Source organism: Pelmatolapia mariae, linkage group LG5, assembly GCF_036321145.2.
Source record: "Pelmatolapia mariae isolate MD_Pm_ZW linkage group LG5, Pm_UMD_F_2, whole genome shotgun sequence".
NCBI lineage: Eukaryota > Metazoa > Chordata > Actinopteri > Cichliformes > Cichlidae > Pelmatolapia > Pelmatolapia mariae.
In genome coordinates, this window is record NC_086231.1 from 18,590,986 (window position 1) to 18,606,235 (window position 15,250).

Here is a 15,250-nt window from a genome sequence, read left to right on the forward strand (position 1 = left end):
ACCATAAACCTACAATGATTACAGCCAAATACCCATAGCTTAAGGTAACAATTTTAAGTTACTGATCTGAAGTTTTTTCTTTATTTTACTGATTTTTAAAATTTTGATTTAGCTGTTTTTACTGACTTAAAGCATTGTACAACTTACAGAGGATGTTTTTATCTTCTGTTAAGCAAATTGAGTGTCATGTAACTATTAAACAAAAAATATCTGCATACACATCTGCATATTGAAGCAAAGTAGAGTACGTCTGTAATGTCTAATTAGCCCAATTTCATTAAAAAGGTAATAAAAAAAAAAAACCTATCAGAAGATCGGACCACTGGGTTGTGTCTCACTGCATGTTTGCATCATGGGTTCAAATGGAGAAAAACTGTCGGAGGAATTTAAAAACATATCTTACGTTAAGATTTCACAGAGATGGGAAAGAATACAGAGGGATGTGTGGCCACCTTCAGACCAGTGGTACTAATGAAGAGATATAAAATGAGGATGATATCACCAATGGAAGCTGTAGAGACTATCCTCCGAAAATCACACCATGGAGAATTTGACCAATCTGGCTGTGAAAAACAGATGAGTACGAGCACAGAGGTTATTCATGGAAATCAGTTTCTGTAACCGCTCAGAGAGGGACAGTCATCGTCTGTGAATGGTCTCCAAGAAAAGAAAAATCCAAAAAACTTCTTCCTCTTTGACACAAACCCCCCAAAACTAAAGGTCGCTAAAGAACATGAATAATGGACGCACATTCTTTGGCTTTAACATGGCCTGGGCCATCACAGAGAATATATATACTCCTGACACTGAAGCACGTAGATGGGAGTGCAATGATACACAGCTGTATGAGTTTAAAAGGTGTTGGGGAGATGGCACAGCTCTGTTGCTTTACAGCAAGTGAGTCCTGGGTTTGAATACCAGGCAGAATAACCACTGCAGCTTTTCCTGCCATCACAAACGTGCCAGTTTAAATCCAAACGCCTTTGGATTTACCAAAACACCAACTAACAGACTGCTCCCAGTCTCCAGAGGCCTGGTACCAGTAAAACTGAAATTCATGTATAATGTAACGTATACTTTATTGATCCTTGTGGGGAAATTCCTCTCTGCATTTAACCCATTCACTCAGTGAAGCAGTGGTACCATGCTCAGGGGTACCTCAGGGTAGCCGTTCAGTGGATTTGAACTCCCGATTTGATCATGGGGCCACTACTCTACCTACTGAGCTATCCCTACCCATTCCAATGTAACAGAATTCAAATTCAATGCAATCTAGTGCAGTGGCCTCTAGTAAGGAGGACCCAGAAAAACAAATGCCTAAAGAACAAATGAAGGTTTTTCCTGAAGCTTGTAAACAGTTGGTATCCCCCTTCAGCGAATATCAAACGTGAACGAATCAAATATTCAAAAATAAATCAATAAGAACTTCAATCTTAGCAAAGAAGGGTAGCAATGACTTATATATATATACATATATATATATAGATATATATATATATACATATATATATATAGATATATAGATATATATATAGATATAGATAGATATAGGTGTTACGCAGGGCATTCTTCCATCTCTGCCAGCTCACTGGTGTACCTGCTACACAAATCGTCACTACGTTTCACCACGAATGACCTAATAAGGCATCAGCAGGTTGTGACAGAGGCAGAGAGGGGGAAAAGAGCAGCGTTTGATTTCCTCACAGCTGCAGAGAGGAGGAGTGGGGGGATGCACCAGCTGCAGACAATGACTCTTTATCCCCCCCAGTGACTTACACACACACGCACTCTCTCACTAACAAAACACAAACACTCGCATACACACACACACAAACTTTAGGGCTCTTGTGTTTCCACTCCCTTCATGGACAACAGGGTCTCTGAGCGAGTGTGGAGCCGCACTGCGTGTGTTTTTGTTTGTCTGCAAACAGCTCTCTGATAGTAAACAAAACTATCATCATTTATTTTGATAATTATAGCACTATAATCTGAAACTGTACTCATTATGAAGCTCTAACGGAGGGTCTAATTTGTTGTTGAAAGTCAACAAAATAGAAAGACAGAAAGATGATCTCTTTCAGATCAGTTCATTGCACGGCCTGCTGTGCCACAAGCACACCGGAGTCCTTTTCAATCTGTTAAAGCACAAGTTAGCACATTAAAAAGTAGACACTTTAGCAAATCTTGCATTTTGCACTTGTTTTGCTGGCTTTAAAAACCAATCTAGCAAGTTAAAACCTGAAGAAATCGCCTTTGAGTTATCAGGTGCCCATTCAGTTCCTGTTCGTGTAGGCTCTCAGCCATCATGGTCATGGTAGTCTTAAGCATCTGAGCTGCAGGTAACTGGGCTTCTTTTTATGTTAACCTTCGATCAAAGAGGCGTCTTCAGTTTTAAAAGCCGATGGGGAGTCCCAGGTATTTATGCTGTGTGCCTTTTACTTTGGAATCTGGATCTGGAAGCTGGGCGTGATGTCATACCTGAGTTGACTGCATTCCAGTAAAAGATGTAATGCCTGATTTCCGCACACACACAGACACACTTAAAAGCAACTGCAGCACATTCATGAATAGAGCTCGGTCAGTGCTCTGTGCATAGCTAATTTAGAGAGTGAAAAATATACAACAGCGGTAGAGTTACAGCTTTCCTACTGTATAGGTTCGCCATTGCCACCTTGAATTGAAAAGTTGTGCCTACCGACTGAGAAGTCCACGCAGAAAGGGGCATTCTAGCTGAAAAAGACCAGAAACTCTGGATTTCTGATTCCTCATTTCAGATAGAACGAGGCATTCATCCTTAGTGGGCTTGTCAACTTAGAATTGGTCCTGAGAGTCACTGACCCACAATCCCATCATGTGAGTAATTAAGGTCACATGGGTCAAAGTGTGATTGGTGGTTGAAATGCCAGGCAGGGATCTCAAGACTGCATTATAGGTGGATGATAGTTAGCGTTGGTGTAGGCTGTCACACCTGCACTAAAAGGATATAAATGTTCACATTTTAACAGAGAAGACAATGGTTTGAGAGCAGAGTTAAGGGGGCCATTTATACCCAACTGGAATGACTTTCACTGAAATGAGGTGGTAACGTACAACACCAACTATCAACTATCAGCCACCCATGACAGAGTTCAGAGATTCCTTTCAGTGCGTCTTTCTTGTTGACCCAGTGTTATTAATCAGATGGAAAATGTGATCTTCAGGGCAATCAAGCCTAACATTAGCTAGCATAATGTTAGCTTATAACCAATTCAATTCAATTCAATTTTATTTATATAGCGCCAAATCACAACAGTCGCCTCAAGACGCTTTATATTGCACAGTAGATCGTACAATAATAGATACAGAGAAAAACCCAACAATCATATGACCCCCTATGAGCAAGCACTTTGGCGACAGTGGGAAGGAAAAACTCCCTTTTTCAGCTGTTGCTGTTTAGCTGGCTTCCTGTCAGCTGTCAGAAGACGAGAGGGTCTAATAAATAAGCACATTTTCCTGTGTTAGAGCCCTGTCTTCAGCTCAGGAGACGAGGCTTGTGGTGAGGAGGAAGAGGGTGACATTTTATCCAGATGCTAGTCGAGTTATCGCTTTGGTGAAGGGGATCGTTTTATATCTTGAGTCTGAAGGAGCAGGCATGAATTAAAATTTGACTTCATGGCACATGAATGCCTACGAGTTCTCTTCTCCTCCGAATAACAAAATACCTAAAATGCGATTAGGTGGAACGGCGATGTTTTTCCATTAAATAAACTCAAAAAATGACTCACCGTACGTTTAAAAGGAGAATACAGGACAGAGATTTACAGTGCAGCTTTGCTGGCTGCAGTAAAACAGTATAAATTCATTTAGCTGCATGTTTGAGATTTAAACAGTCAAAGCTGATCCCCTTGGTCTGGTGTGTGGGTGCTGTTCAATCATTTTAGAAATGTATGCAAACAACCATCAAAATGTCATCACTGTTTGATTTGAATGCAACTTAAATCGAGTAAGTGTTAGTTTTTTTCCTCCATCTGATGCCTTCCCCACTTCAAAATGAGTGACTCGGGGCCCGAGTTATAATTGTTTTGTAGTTTTCTTTATATTTACAACTGTGTTTAGTTTTAAGGTTTTATCTTCGGTTCATTTAAGTTTCTGTTTGTCTCCAAACCAGCAGGTTTTCCTGGTTTCAGTTTAGTTTTTACTGTTTCAAAAATGTTAAATATCAGTTTAGTATGTTTTAGTTTCAGTTTTCATTTTTGGTTTTTAATCATAGCTTGTGGTGCGTTTATCAAATGCAAGATTTAAGAAAGTTAATAACAGTCGCATAGCTATTCCATTTTCAATAAGTTTGCACTAACTCCTTGTCACACTGACGATTTAATCTGAGGTCTAGTTTTTATTTTTGCCGTTAACTAAAATCTTTTTCCCCCCACACTTAGATTTAGGTTTAGTCTTGGTTAACTGTTTTGCTCAGTGCTTGGGCTCAGAAGATGACTGAGACAGATGTAAAGGTTCAAAAACAGAATGAATTGCACAATAAGTTCATGTAGGGACCTAGATGTGTATCACAATGACAAGGCTCATTGAAGCTTAACTCACCATTGTGAAACTGCTTGCTCACGCATGCATCAACAGCCTTTAATCTGTCATACTGAAAAGTGCGGGGGCTTTCATATTCGTTATGTACACATATTTTCTGTTTCACAATACCTCTTGTGTATGTCAACACCACTTTTGGAAAACTACATTCATCCATGCACTGATGCTGTGGGGGATTTAAGAAGCTTTACTATTTGAAAGCATTAAAATAAATTATGACAAAAGGTCATAGGTGCAGATATACATTTAAATAGCCAATTCAAAAACAAAAACAAAAAACAAAAGAAAGAAAAACACATATACAGTGTACTTTTATTTGGCTCTGACACAGAGCCTTTACTTATGGAAAAAAAAAACTCCTGCCAGATTGGAGAGCCCTTAATTCCATCTTAATCTATCCTCCAGAATGGTTATGCAATTTTCTGAAGCACAGTGTGCAGAGTCCTGTTTGAAAATCAGAAGTTGGCCTATCATTCAAATCATTTGACACTTCTGTGTGAAGTACGTTTTCTTTGAATGAAAAGACACATACTAAAAATATTACACAAATCCATGCAGAATCCCCCCCAAAAACCCCAAAGATGAATCTTATTCTGTGACAAATCTCAAAGAGGTGAAGTGTTATCTTAGCTGGAATTCACAGAAGAAGAAAGGAAGGAAATCTTTTGTATTTCTCACAAACTGCTCACACAGCGACTCACCTTCTGTTTCTGAAAATTAAAATTCAGTTTGGTCAGAAACTGGGATCCATATTCAATGCTTTTTTACTGGCTGTTTGCCTCAGGCTACCATTTGTCTTCAAATGACACTTCACCAGTGTCATCGTAACTTCCACCCAGAGACCTGCAGCTTAGACGCCGTGTGCACAAATGTTCAAAAATTGTTTTTAATTTAATAATAAAAATGAGATAATAAACACAATAGCTGCGAGGAGAATTCAAATCACAGTTTAACGTTAATACATTTCGAAGGCAAAAAGGGCAGAGAAAATAATGCTAATTGGATATGTGAGGTTCATTTGGGCTTTTGTAAACAAGAAAAATGTTAAAATGATCATTTTCAAAGCAGAAAATATTCTCATAAACTGGGAAATTACTCTGGACTCTATTCAGCGGCCGGAAAAGTAAGTGTAACAGCCAGAGAGATAAGTTCTCAGATCTGAACTGCATTTACTTATTAAGAAAAAATGTAATTCATCCTCATTATAAAGGATTTGTAGTGCTTCCCTGATAAAATCAGCTACTTTTTATCTTTTTCCCTAGGCTGCATACAAAACGTTATGATTGACTTCTCCCTCTTTGTTCCTACATACACCGAACACACCAACTTGGCCCTAAGACGTGGGTTTTGTTTCTGTTTGAGGTCTCTTTAAGGCCGACTGTGGTTTAAACCCGCTCACCTCAGTGATGGAGTGAGGTGGCCACCCCTCTCCCATGCTAGCAGTGGCATTTCCTCTGCTGTTTCCTCACCCCCACCAAACACACAGGTTGTCTACAGATAAAAACAGGCCTGGAAAATGTATTAAGGAGTCGTGTCTGTCTCTGTTCAGTCACTCTGTACTTTGGTGCTACACAGTAATCAAATCTATACCGGCACTGTGATTGGAATAGTTAATCATTACTGGTTTATAGCTTTTAAGTTCGGTTTTCAGGAGGAAATGAAAAGCATACACAATACAGGCAGATAGAGTTACAGTTAGATACAAAACTGACAAGACTACCTTATGTAATGTTTTATGTACTGTGGAAGTGGATTGTACCCTTTGATAATAATGTGCCAGCAGCTTGATGGTAATTGCATTTCGAGCAATAAACCTATTTGTGTAGGTATACAGTTACAAAACCAGGAAGATAATTTATTTTTAGGTGCATCTACGAGAAGACAAGAACACTGATGTAGGTTAGTTTAAAGGAATATCGGCAAGAACACTGATGTAGGTTAGTTTAAAGGAATATCGGCTTGAAGTCTTTGCAGGTTGTCGTCTTGTGTTGAGGAAAACATCTGAGTTTGTTATGTTTCATTTGTGGGAAAAAGAAACTATGAAATACTTTTCAGGGGAAAAAGTAAATAAATACATAAGTCATTAAAAAGAATAAAAAATCTGATGCACTACATACCCACCTATCATTTTCATTTGTTCACAGATTTGCATGTAGCCTCTTTATGACTGTCACACTAGAGTTAAAATCAGGCAACAGCTTCGGTGGCTGCTCACAGATTGCACTGAATTTTTTATTTTTTATTTTGCTGTCATTTTTTTAAGTAGCTGCGATGACCAACTGGTCAAGTGGTACGAAACCATCAACTTCTTGACAAAGACTTTGGATTGTAAGGCGGCTGCACAGGTCGTCCTGTGGGAGGCAACCTGTCTCCAAACAATTGCGGTTGGACTCGGACTGACTTCAACCACTCTGGGACAGATTGGCAAAGGTTTACAAATAGCTGCCATCTAATATACAAACACAGAGACGTTGTACTCATTTTGAATCACTCTGTGTTGATGAGCGCAACTCGTGCAACACGTGCCTTTGCAACAGGTCAGTACTTGTGGAGGAATTTCTGAATGTTTATTTCAGATCTGTGAGATGTTATGTGAATTTTAGTTTAATGTGAATGTCTGCACATGTAGATGTCCGGAGACTTTTGTCAGTTTAATCCAATAAATTGCCACGTTATCACAATGGATTGCTTGGAATTGTCATTTGACCCCATTCAATTGCTAACTGACAGCAGGCTCACTTCATCTTGTTGCTGTTTTATCACTGACTTGATGCACCAAAGTTGTCTAGAAGATGGCAACTGGCTGTGAGGATTATTTCATATGAAGACTCATCACATAATATCATCACATTTAGTACATCTACAGTACACAGGAAGTTAATAGTGTTTAGCACCATCTCCTCATAGCAAGAAGATTTAAACTTTACTGATGCTTTTCTCTGTGAAGTTTTCATGTTGTGTCTTACTAAAGACATTTTAAGGTTGATTGGTAATTCGAAATTGGCCATGGATATGAGATAAAGGTCTTAAAGTGTATAGAATAAAGATATATCAATACATGCATCGATATGTATTACTCTAAAATGCTTTAAGCAGTCAGTAAGACTAGAAATGTTCTTACAAGGCTCAAAATTACCACCTGATTCATGAAACGCGCACACCTGCCAGTTCTGTTTTAACACCACACACAATAGTGAATTAGGCTTACTGTAAACCCACAGGCTCATGCTCACTGTCTGCACGTCTGTCACATTATCATTTTTCTAAGGAAACAAGCTTACCTAGAAGTGAAGTGGAGAAAGTCATGATGGTTTTGTAAGAGAAAAGCTTGCACCACAAAGGCAAAAACAATAATAAAAAAGCAGAAGAAAGTCTGACTGAAGAAACCGAAACAATAGTGTCTGAGGAGGAAGCCAGAAAAAAAGCACAGCTTTCCTAAGTGTTTCTATTTGAGTTGATGTGAAAACCAAGGCAATTAGAAAGAACAGAAAACGGAGGAACATGGAGCATGTGGTCAGATGAAAGACACTCATAGCAATTATTAAAAAAAACATTTTCAGTTAGTAGTTTGTATCCTGTAAGCATAATTTCATACCTTATTGTTTGAATTTAAACCTAATTCAGAGCATTTTTGACCAAAATGGAATGACAACAATAATAATTTTGGTTCATATTGGCATGATAGCTTTACACAGTCGCTGCAGATCTGTTGGTCATGTATCCACGATGCAAATCTCTTGTTCCACCGCATCCCAAAAGTGCTTTACTGAACTGATCTGGTGATTGTGGAGGCTATATGAGTCAGGGCAGTGAACTCATTGTGATGTTTAAAAACCACTTTGGGCCCAAAGTATGACCATTGGGAATGACCATTTCACCACTACCAGCCTGAACTGATTACACAAGTCAGGATGGAGCCATGCTTTCATGTCAGTTATGCCGAAACCCTACCAACAGGATTATACAAATCGAGGCTCATTAGTCAAAGTTCAAAAGTGTGAGTAAGCTTTCTAACACAGTCAAGCCTATGAAGATATTTAATCATAGAAATGTGTAGTAAATGTTTGCATTCAGCTTTTGTGAATGGAGCCCACTGAATTTTTTGTTTACTGCATTTTATTTGAAGTTGAAAGATAAATTTATTGGACTGCATATTGACAAACATACATATACGTTAAACCTTTGAACAGTATGCTTTTTGCCACAACAAATTATTTGCATAGAATTTTTAAGGAGTAGTTTTCACAGTAAGGTGGGAAATCTTGTGGGCTGACTCAAAAACTCTTCACTAGAGCTGAAGGTTTGCTTGCTTCAGAAAAATGAATGGCCTCCAAACCTTTCAGGAGTAAACACACATTTTGACCATCAAAGAGTTAACAGAAGAAATCCATCCGTAAACTGAGTCACCCAACCAGTCCTCAAAATCACACTGCTGCTCTCGCAGTTTGGACCAGTTCCAGAAAACACACTGGTTTTGTTCCCAGTTTGAGTATTTAATAAATCATTGAGCCAACACGACAAAAGCAACAATGAGCCTTTTTATTTTAACATTTACATCTTTTTAACCTTGTTCTGTAACCCTGCCTACTGTATCTAATCACCCTGCAGAGCAAACACACTATACCTACATAGGCAAGACTGTAAAAGCCGATGAGCGAGCGAGCGGTGACTCATTGTATGTTAACTCAGTCCACACTTCCCTGTCTCGCTCTCGTTTGCACACACACCTTCAACCTCACCCCATTATATCACTCTGACAGCTCAGAGGCAGAGCTATAAAGACAGATGGTCAAAGGTGACCAAGTGACACCCTAACGATCTGTTCCACAGTTTCACTTTTCTCCTCTCTGTTAAAGCTCAGTGTGCTCCAAGCGAAAGGAGTTGACAGAACACAAACACAAGATTCATTTGAGTAATTTTAAGAATATATACATGATTTCATAACTAAAACTGTTATATAAATACTATTAAAAGTTAGCTTTATGGGTTTACCTCATAATAATAAATAAATAAAATGGATCTCCAGTTCAAGAAATTCAGATTCATTTGAAGGGCATTCAGAAATCATAAGACTGACTTTATAGTGTGAAATAATGACATAAATTTGAATTACACTTTGGCTGCTACCATTACGTCACCTAAGGTTAAACAGGTCACTGCTGTATGTCAAGATAACTTCACATTAGCACTAAAGCGGAATATTGTTAGTAGTGGAACGGAATATAAGCATTTAAACAAATCAGCTCTTTGAATGCATGAGAATAGAAGTGGGTAGAGTGCAGGTGTTTTAGGAGTTTGCTTAAAGGTTTCTTATTAGTTTGTCATGAACACATATAAGATAATATGTAATCTGAGCTCACGTTACAAAAGAATTTCATTTAGACTCAGTTCATCATCTTTGATGTGAGGTTTGCATTTTGAACACCTGTACCTCGTGGCAGTGTTTCTGAGAAATGCTGTGTGCAGTTTAAATATTCTTCATTAGTGTGCATATACCCCTCGGTTGGCTTCAAAACCACCTTAATTCTTCATGGCACCAATTCAACCTGGTGCAGGATACACCCCTCGTGACTTTTGGTTCATATTGGCATGATAGCTTTACACAGTTGCTGCAGATCTGTTGGCTGCATATCCACAATGCAAATCTCTTGTTCCACTGCATCCCAAAAGTGTTTTACTGAACTGATATCTGGTGGTTGTAGAGGCGATATGAGGGCAGTGAACTCATTGTGATGTTTAAAAATCACTTTTGGTTATGCCACTACCAGCCTGAACTGATTACGCAATTCAGGATGGAGCCATGCTCTCATGTCAGTTATGCCAAAACCCTACCAACAGAATTAAACAAATTGAGGCTCATTAGTCCAGGAGACATTTTCTATTCTCCTATTGTCCATTTTTGGTGAACCTGTGCAAACTCTAGTCTGTTTCCTGTTCCTAGCAGACAGACGTCGCACCCGGCATGGTCTTCTGCTGCTTCCAGTGTGTACAGAGATGCTCTTCTGCATACCTTGGTTGTAATGAGCTGTTATTTGAGTTACTGTTGCCTTCATATCATTTTAAACTCTGGAGATGATTGTGTGGAAAATCCCAATAAATCAGCAGTTTGTGAGATACTCAGACTAGCCTGTCTTAGCTTAGCTTGAACCTAAGCAGGTTATCTTGACCATGCCTATATATCTTAATGCCATAGTTACTACCATGTGATTGGTCGATTAGATATTTCAATTAAGGGGCAGTTCAATAGGTGTAAATACCAAAGTTAACTGGAGAGTGTAAGTATAAGAGAATCAAAAAACAGTTCTGAAAAGTTAGTCTAGACTATTTTCAGCTATTGTTTTTACAGTGGTGTGAAAAAGTGTTTGCCATGCAGACCATTTTTCTCTTTCTTATGGTGAAGTCATGAACACTGACCTTAACTGAGGCAAGTGTGGTCTGCAGTTCTTTGGATGTTGTCCTGGGTTCCTTTGTGACATCTTGGAAGAGTCACAGCTGCTCCTGAGGAAATTTTGGTCGGCCGGCCACTCCTGGGAAGGTTCACCGCTGTTCCATGTTTTAGCCATTTGCGCATAATGGCTCTCAGTGTGGCTGACTGGAGTCCCACAGCTTTAGAAATGGTTTTTCCAGACTGAGAGATCTTAATTACTTTATTTCTCATTTGTTCAACTCATGTTCCATCACACTAAATTGTCAAATTGTAACAACAGACTTGTAGAAAGTGTCATCTTCTTTTATTAACGCTCCTTCACTTTTATTTATTTTGACAACAAAATAATGAGTTTTACATAACAACCTTATTACTGCAGTATCAACTGAAAAACAATAGTGGTCAATAAGGTCATGTCTCTTGTATTCTGTCAGGGATTTAGGGGAATTTAATGTTGTGCATAATGAAACTGAAGAAAGAATTACGTACTTTGGAAGTCATCAGAAACTTTTCTGCAACGTTTCTGGTGATTGGCTTTCTTAAATTATGGGTGTGTGTCAGCACAGTCGACCTTTAGAGATTCAGGTGAGCTTAAGGTGAGGCAAGGCTTTGAGAAAGGGGTGGTGTTCTCTGACTTATCACTAGGTTTGCTTTATGGGTTGGCCCGCTGTAAAGTAGGCCATTAATTTTAAACTCAGTCTTAACACAAAGTGTAACGTGTGCAAGCTGGTTTTATTTGCGTCACCTCGGCAGTACCAATGTCTGATTTAGAGCTAACCTTTGGAGCATTTACAGGTTGTAATGTAGATGGAGGCTTCGTGTTCTAACGCTTTTCTCAAAACTGAAGCAACATGAACTACTACTGCATATATTTAGCAAATCTAAATTATAGATGTGTATAGAATGAAAATCTTTGCTGAGTGGCAGATGTGAATACATTTTTTGTTTGCTGAAATGAATCCAGATATAAACTGATGATAAGAGGGCAGCTGGAAATGCTTTTTAGATGAACTGCAGCTTCTTTTTCAGACTGCCAAAAAAGCCTGGTTGGTCAACAAAATTAAAAACCTTTCTTGTTATATCATCTTACAACAGAAGAAGAAGTGGAAGAAGAAGAAAAAAAATTAACCTAGCTCCCGCCATCCCTTCAATCCCTTTGGGAATGAATGGAAAAGATGGTTTTGGAGCAAAAGCTGAGGCGTGGGCTGGAGGAGCAGAGCGCCAAACCTCAGCCACCGCCGTCAAGCACGGCTCAGTCTCAGAGGGAAAGAAGTGGGAGGCAGTGAGGGGAGTGAAAGCAGAGGTAAAGGAGGGGTAAAGCAGGAAATGAGGCACAGGGGATTTTTTTTTTTTAACAGCCACGGCAGGATTAAGGCTCTATTTGTCAAGTTACTTTGCGTGAAAAATTATTTATTGCATACTGCCCTAATTATTATCCAAGTTCCTAAGTTAATAAAAAGCACTCTGCAGATAAAAATGGTTTGTCAGCATGTTATGAACTGTATGTTCATAGACTATGACAACACAATCAACATATGAAAACAAGCCTGATCAAAGTAAACTTTCAGACTTTTGTACATTTCAGAATAAACTTGTTAAGAGGCAAACTGTTCACCCAAATCTTTCAGCTGGAATCATCACAGATTTAAAGGAGACCAGTCAGTGAGGAATTAGATGGTTTTAACAACCCCAAAGCTATGAAAAGGGAGCCCATTATCCTTTTCATTATTTTCATTCATATAGAGAAAGCTGCAGTGAAATGTCTCAAAATAAAAAGGGCACACATGAGTATCTCAAATCACTCAAATACGTCAACTCTTCTCGTACGTCAAGAGACAAGGGCCAGCTTACTGCTTTTGCATAGCACTGTATGCATTGTTACAATGGTGGAAGCTTATATTAAACATGGCCAGATTTCAAATCATGTCAGCATATGTACAATCAGTGTTGGTCAAGTTACTTGAAAAAAGTAATTAGTAACTAATTACTGATTACTTCTCCAAAACAGTAATCCTGTTACTTTACTGATTACTTATTTTAAAAAGTAATTAGTTACTTAGTTACTTTTGAAAAACATGATACACAACCTGAATAGGTAATAAAGCAATAGACCTTTCAGCCCTATTCTATTTTTCTGCGTATTTTCTGCATCCATCATATAAAATGTAATCAAATGAAAACGACTCTTTTTAAAACTTGTTTTATTAGTTTTAATCTTTTAACTTTATGCACATTGCATCAAACAAAAATGTAATTATATGGAACAGTCTTTGACTTGAAGAAGTTTAACATTTGAATCTATTTTCTGCATATTCCAGCATATAAAATAAAATAGTTTTTTGTGTTTACACTCACTCTTTCAAATAGATGCAAGTAGAACAAAGCAGAAAATAAATAAAATCAAAGGCACTGTCGCTCTTAAATCTATTTTCACCTGTTTAGCAGGAGTGGAGCAGGCGGAGGTTTGCCCGGTGCTGCAGCGGTCATGTCAGTGGGAGGATCCGGGGGTTTCTCTTTGAATTTCACATTCCCGTGGCAGTGTGCTAGGTACTTGCTCAGACGTTTAGGGGTTTTTTTCGGTGTAAAAAGAAGTTTTCTTCCCACGCAGTGTACAGCAGACACTAATGTTTTTGTCACTTTTTACGGAATCAAACTGAAAGTGAGGTCAGTACTTCCACGCTTTAAACTAGGGCTGCCACGATTAGTCGACTAGTCACGATTACGTCGACTATCAAAATCGTCGACGACTAATTTAATAGTCGACGCGTTGTTTGAAGCTTTGCAAGATCCCAAAAGACGCAGGAATAAGTAGTAGTTTTTAAGAGTGTAATAACGGAGTGAAACAGAAGATGGCAGCACTGCATGTACAAGGATGCCAGCTGCCGTTAAACCCCGAAGAAGAAGAAGCAGTGCCCAGTATCGTAGCTGTGTCCAAATTCAGGAACCGCATCCTCCTGTGCCCGCATTAGTAGGCCAATTACGTTACAGCGACACGACGAAGACTGTCCAAATTCGAAGACTCCGACAAATGCAGCCGACAAATGCGCCCTTCGTTTCTCCAGATTTGAAGGATGGGTTGGGTGTATACTTCGTGGTCCAACCTATCCCAGAATTCATAGCGCCTGCTCAGTTTCCAACAATGGCGGCAGCTAGTTAGTTTTAATATTACTCTTATTATTCTTTCTGGGTCACAAAATAAACGTTTAACATATTTTCAGACGAGAATATAGCTGTGTAAACTTCAAATATCTGCTCAGTTTATCAAGACACCACATTTTTCCAAAAGCACTCCAACGTTTTCGGGAACGTCTGTTACCCACCAGCTTGATAACTAGCCGGGGTTCAAGGCTCACTAGAGCCGGTGGGGAAATCGTTTTCAAACCGACCGCCGTCTTTCGCTGCTCAGGTTAAACATGATATATAAGTCACTTAGATAAGTTAAAAAATCTTATTGTTTGGCTTTTTTCAGTGTTTTATTTGTTCCTGAGTAAATCGGTTTGGCTGAGATTAAAGTTATAGTTTTTACACAGCTGAATAAACGTCAAGCAGACAACTGATTATCAGAAGTGTGAGATGCTTGAGAATATACTCCAGTGTCCTGTTATATTTTAGATAGCAAGGAGCAGACGGCTGAGTTTATTAAACTTCACCGAAACAATCTGCAAATTTCATTAAAACATAATAAACTATCATCTTGTCTTTATTTTTAGTTAGCACATATCTTAAACACTTAAAGTTGTAAACTAATGATAGTTATATAAGAGCAGATGCATGCTGGTGCAATAAGCTGTACGTTTTATGTCCAATGGATGCATGATCTGATTAGTCGACTAATCGCATAAATAATCGGTGACTAGTCGACTATCAAAATAATTGTTTGTGTCAACCCTACTTTAAACGCTCCACGGTCATACTCTCTCCTGCACTTTATGTGTTATCCATTGTTAATCTGCACATGTCTGTTATGTGACATCATGCACACATTGCTCAAAAGTTGCAAACACTGTTTGCTAGGAAAACGTGTATTCCTCAACTTACCGGCAGTGGTTCCTTGACGTTTTCCGCCGTTGCTGGGTGAAATCATTGCATGAAAGCTGAAAAGCACCAAAAGCCTCCTAGCAATGTCTTCGATTGCTAGCAGACTGTCATGGCCGCCAGTAGGTTTTCATGTTTGTCAACAAATACTTGCCAACTACTAGCCCAGAGGTAGGAAAATGCGGGAAAAGTGCAACACAAGCCAGAAGCTGG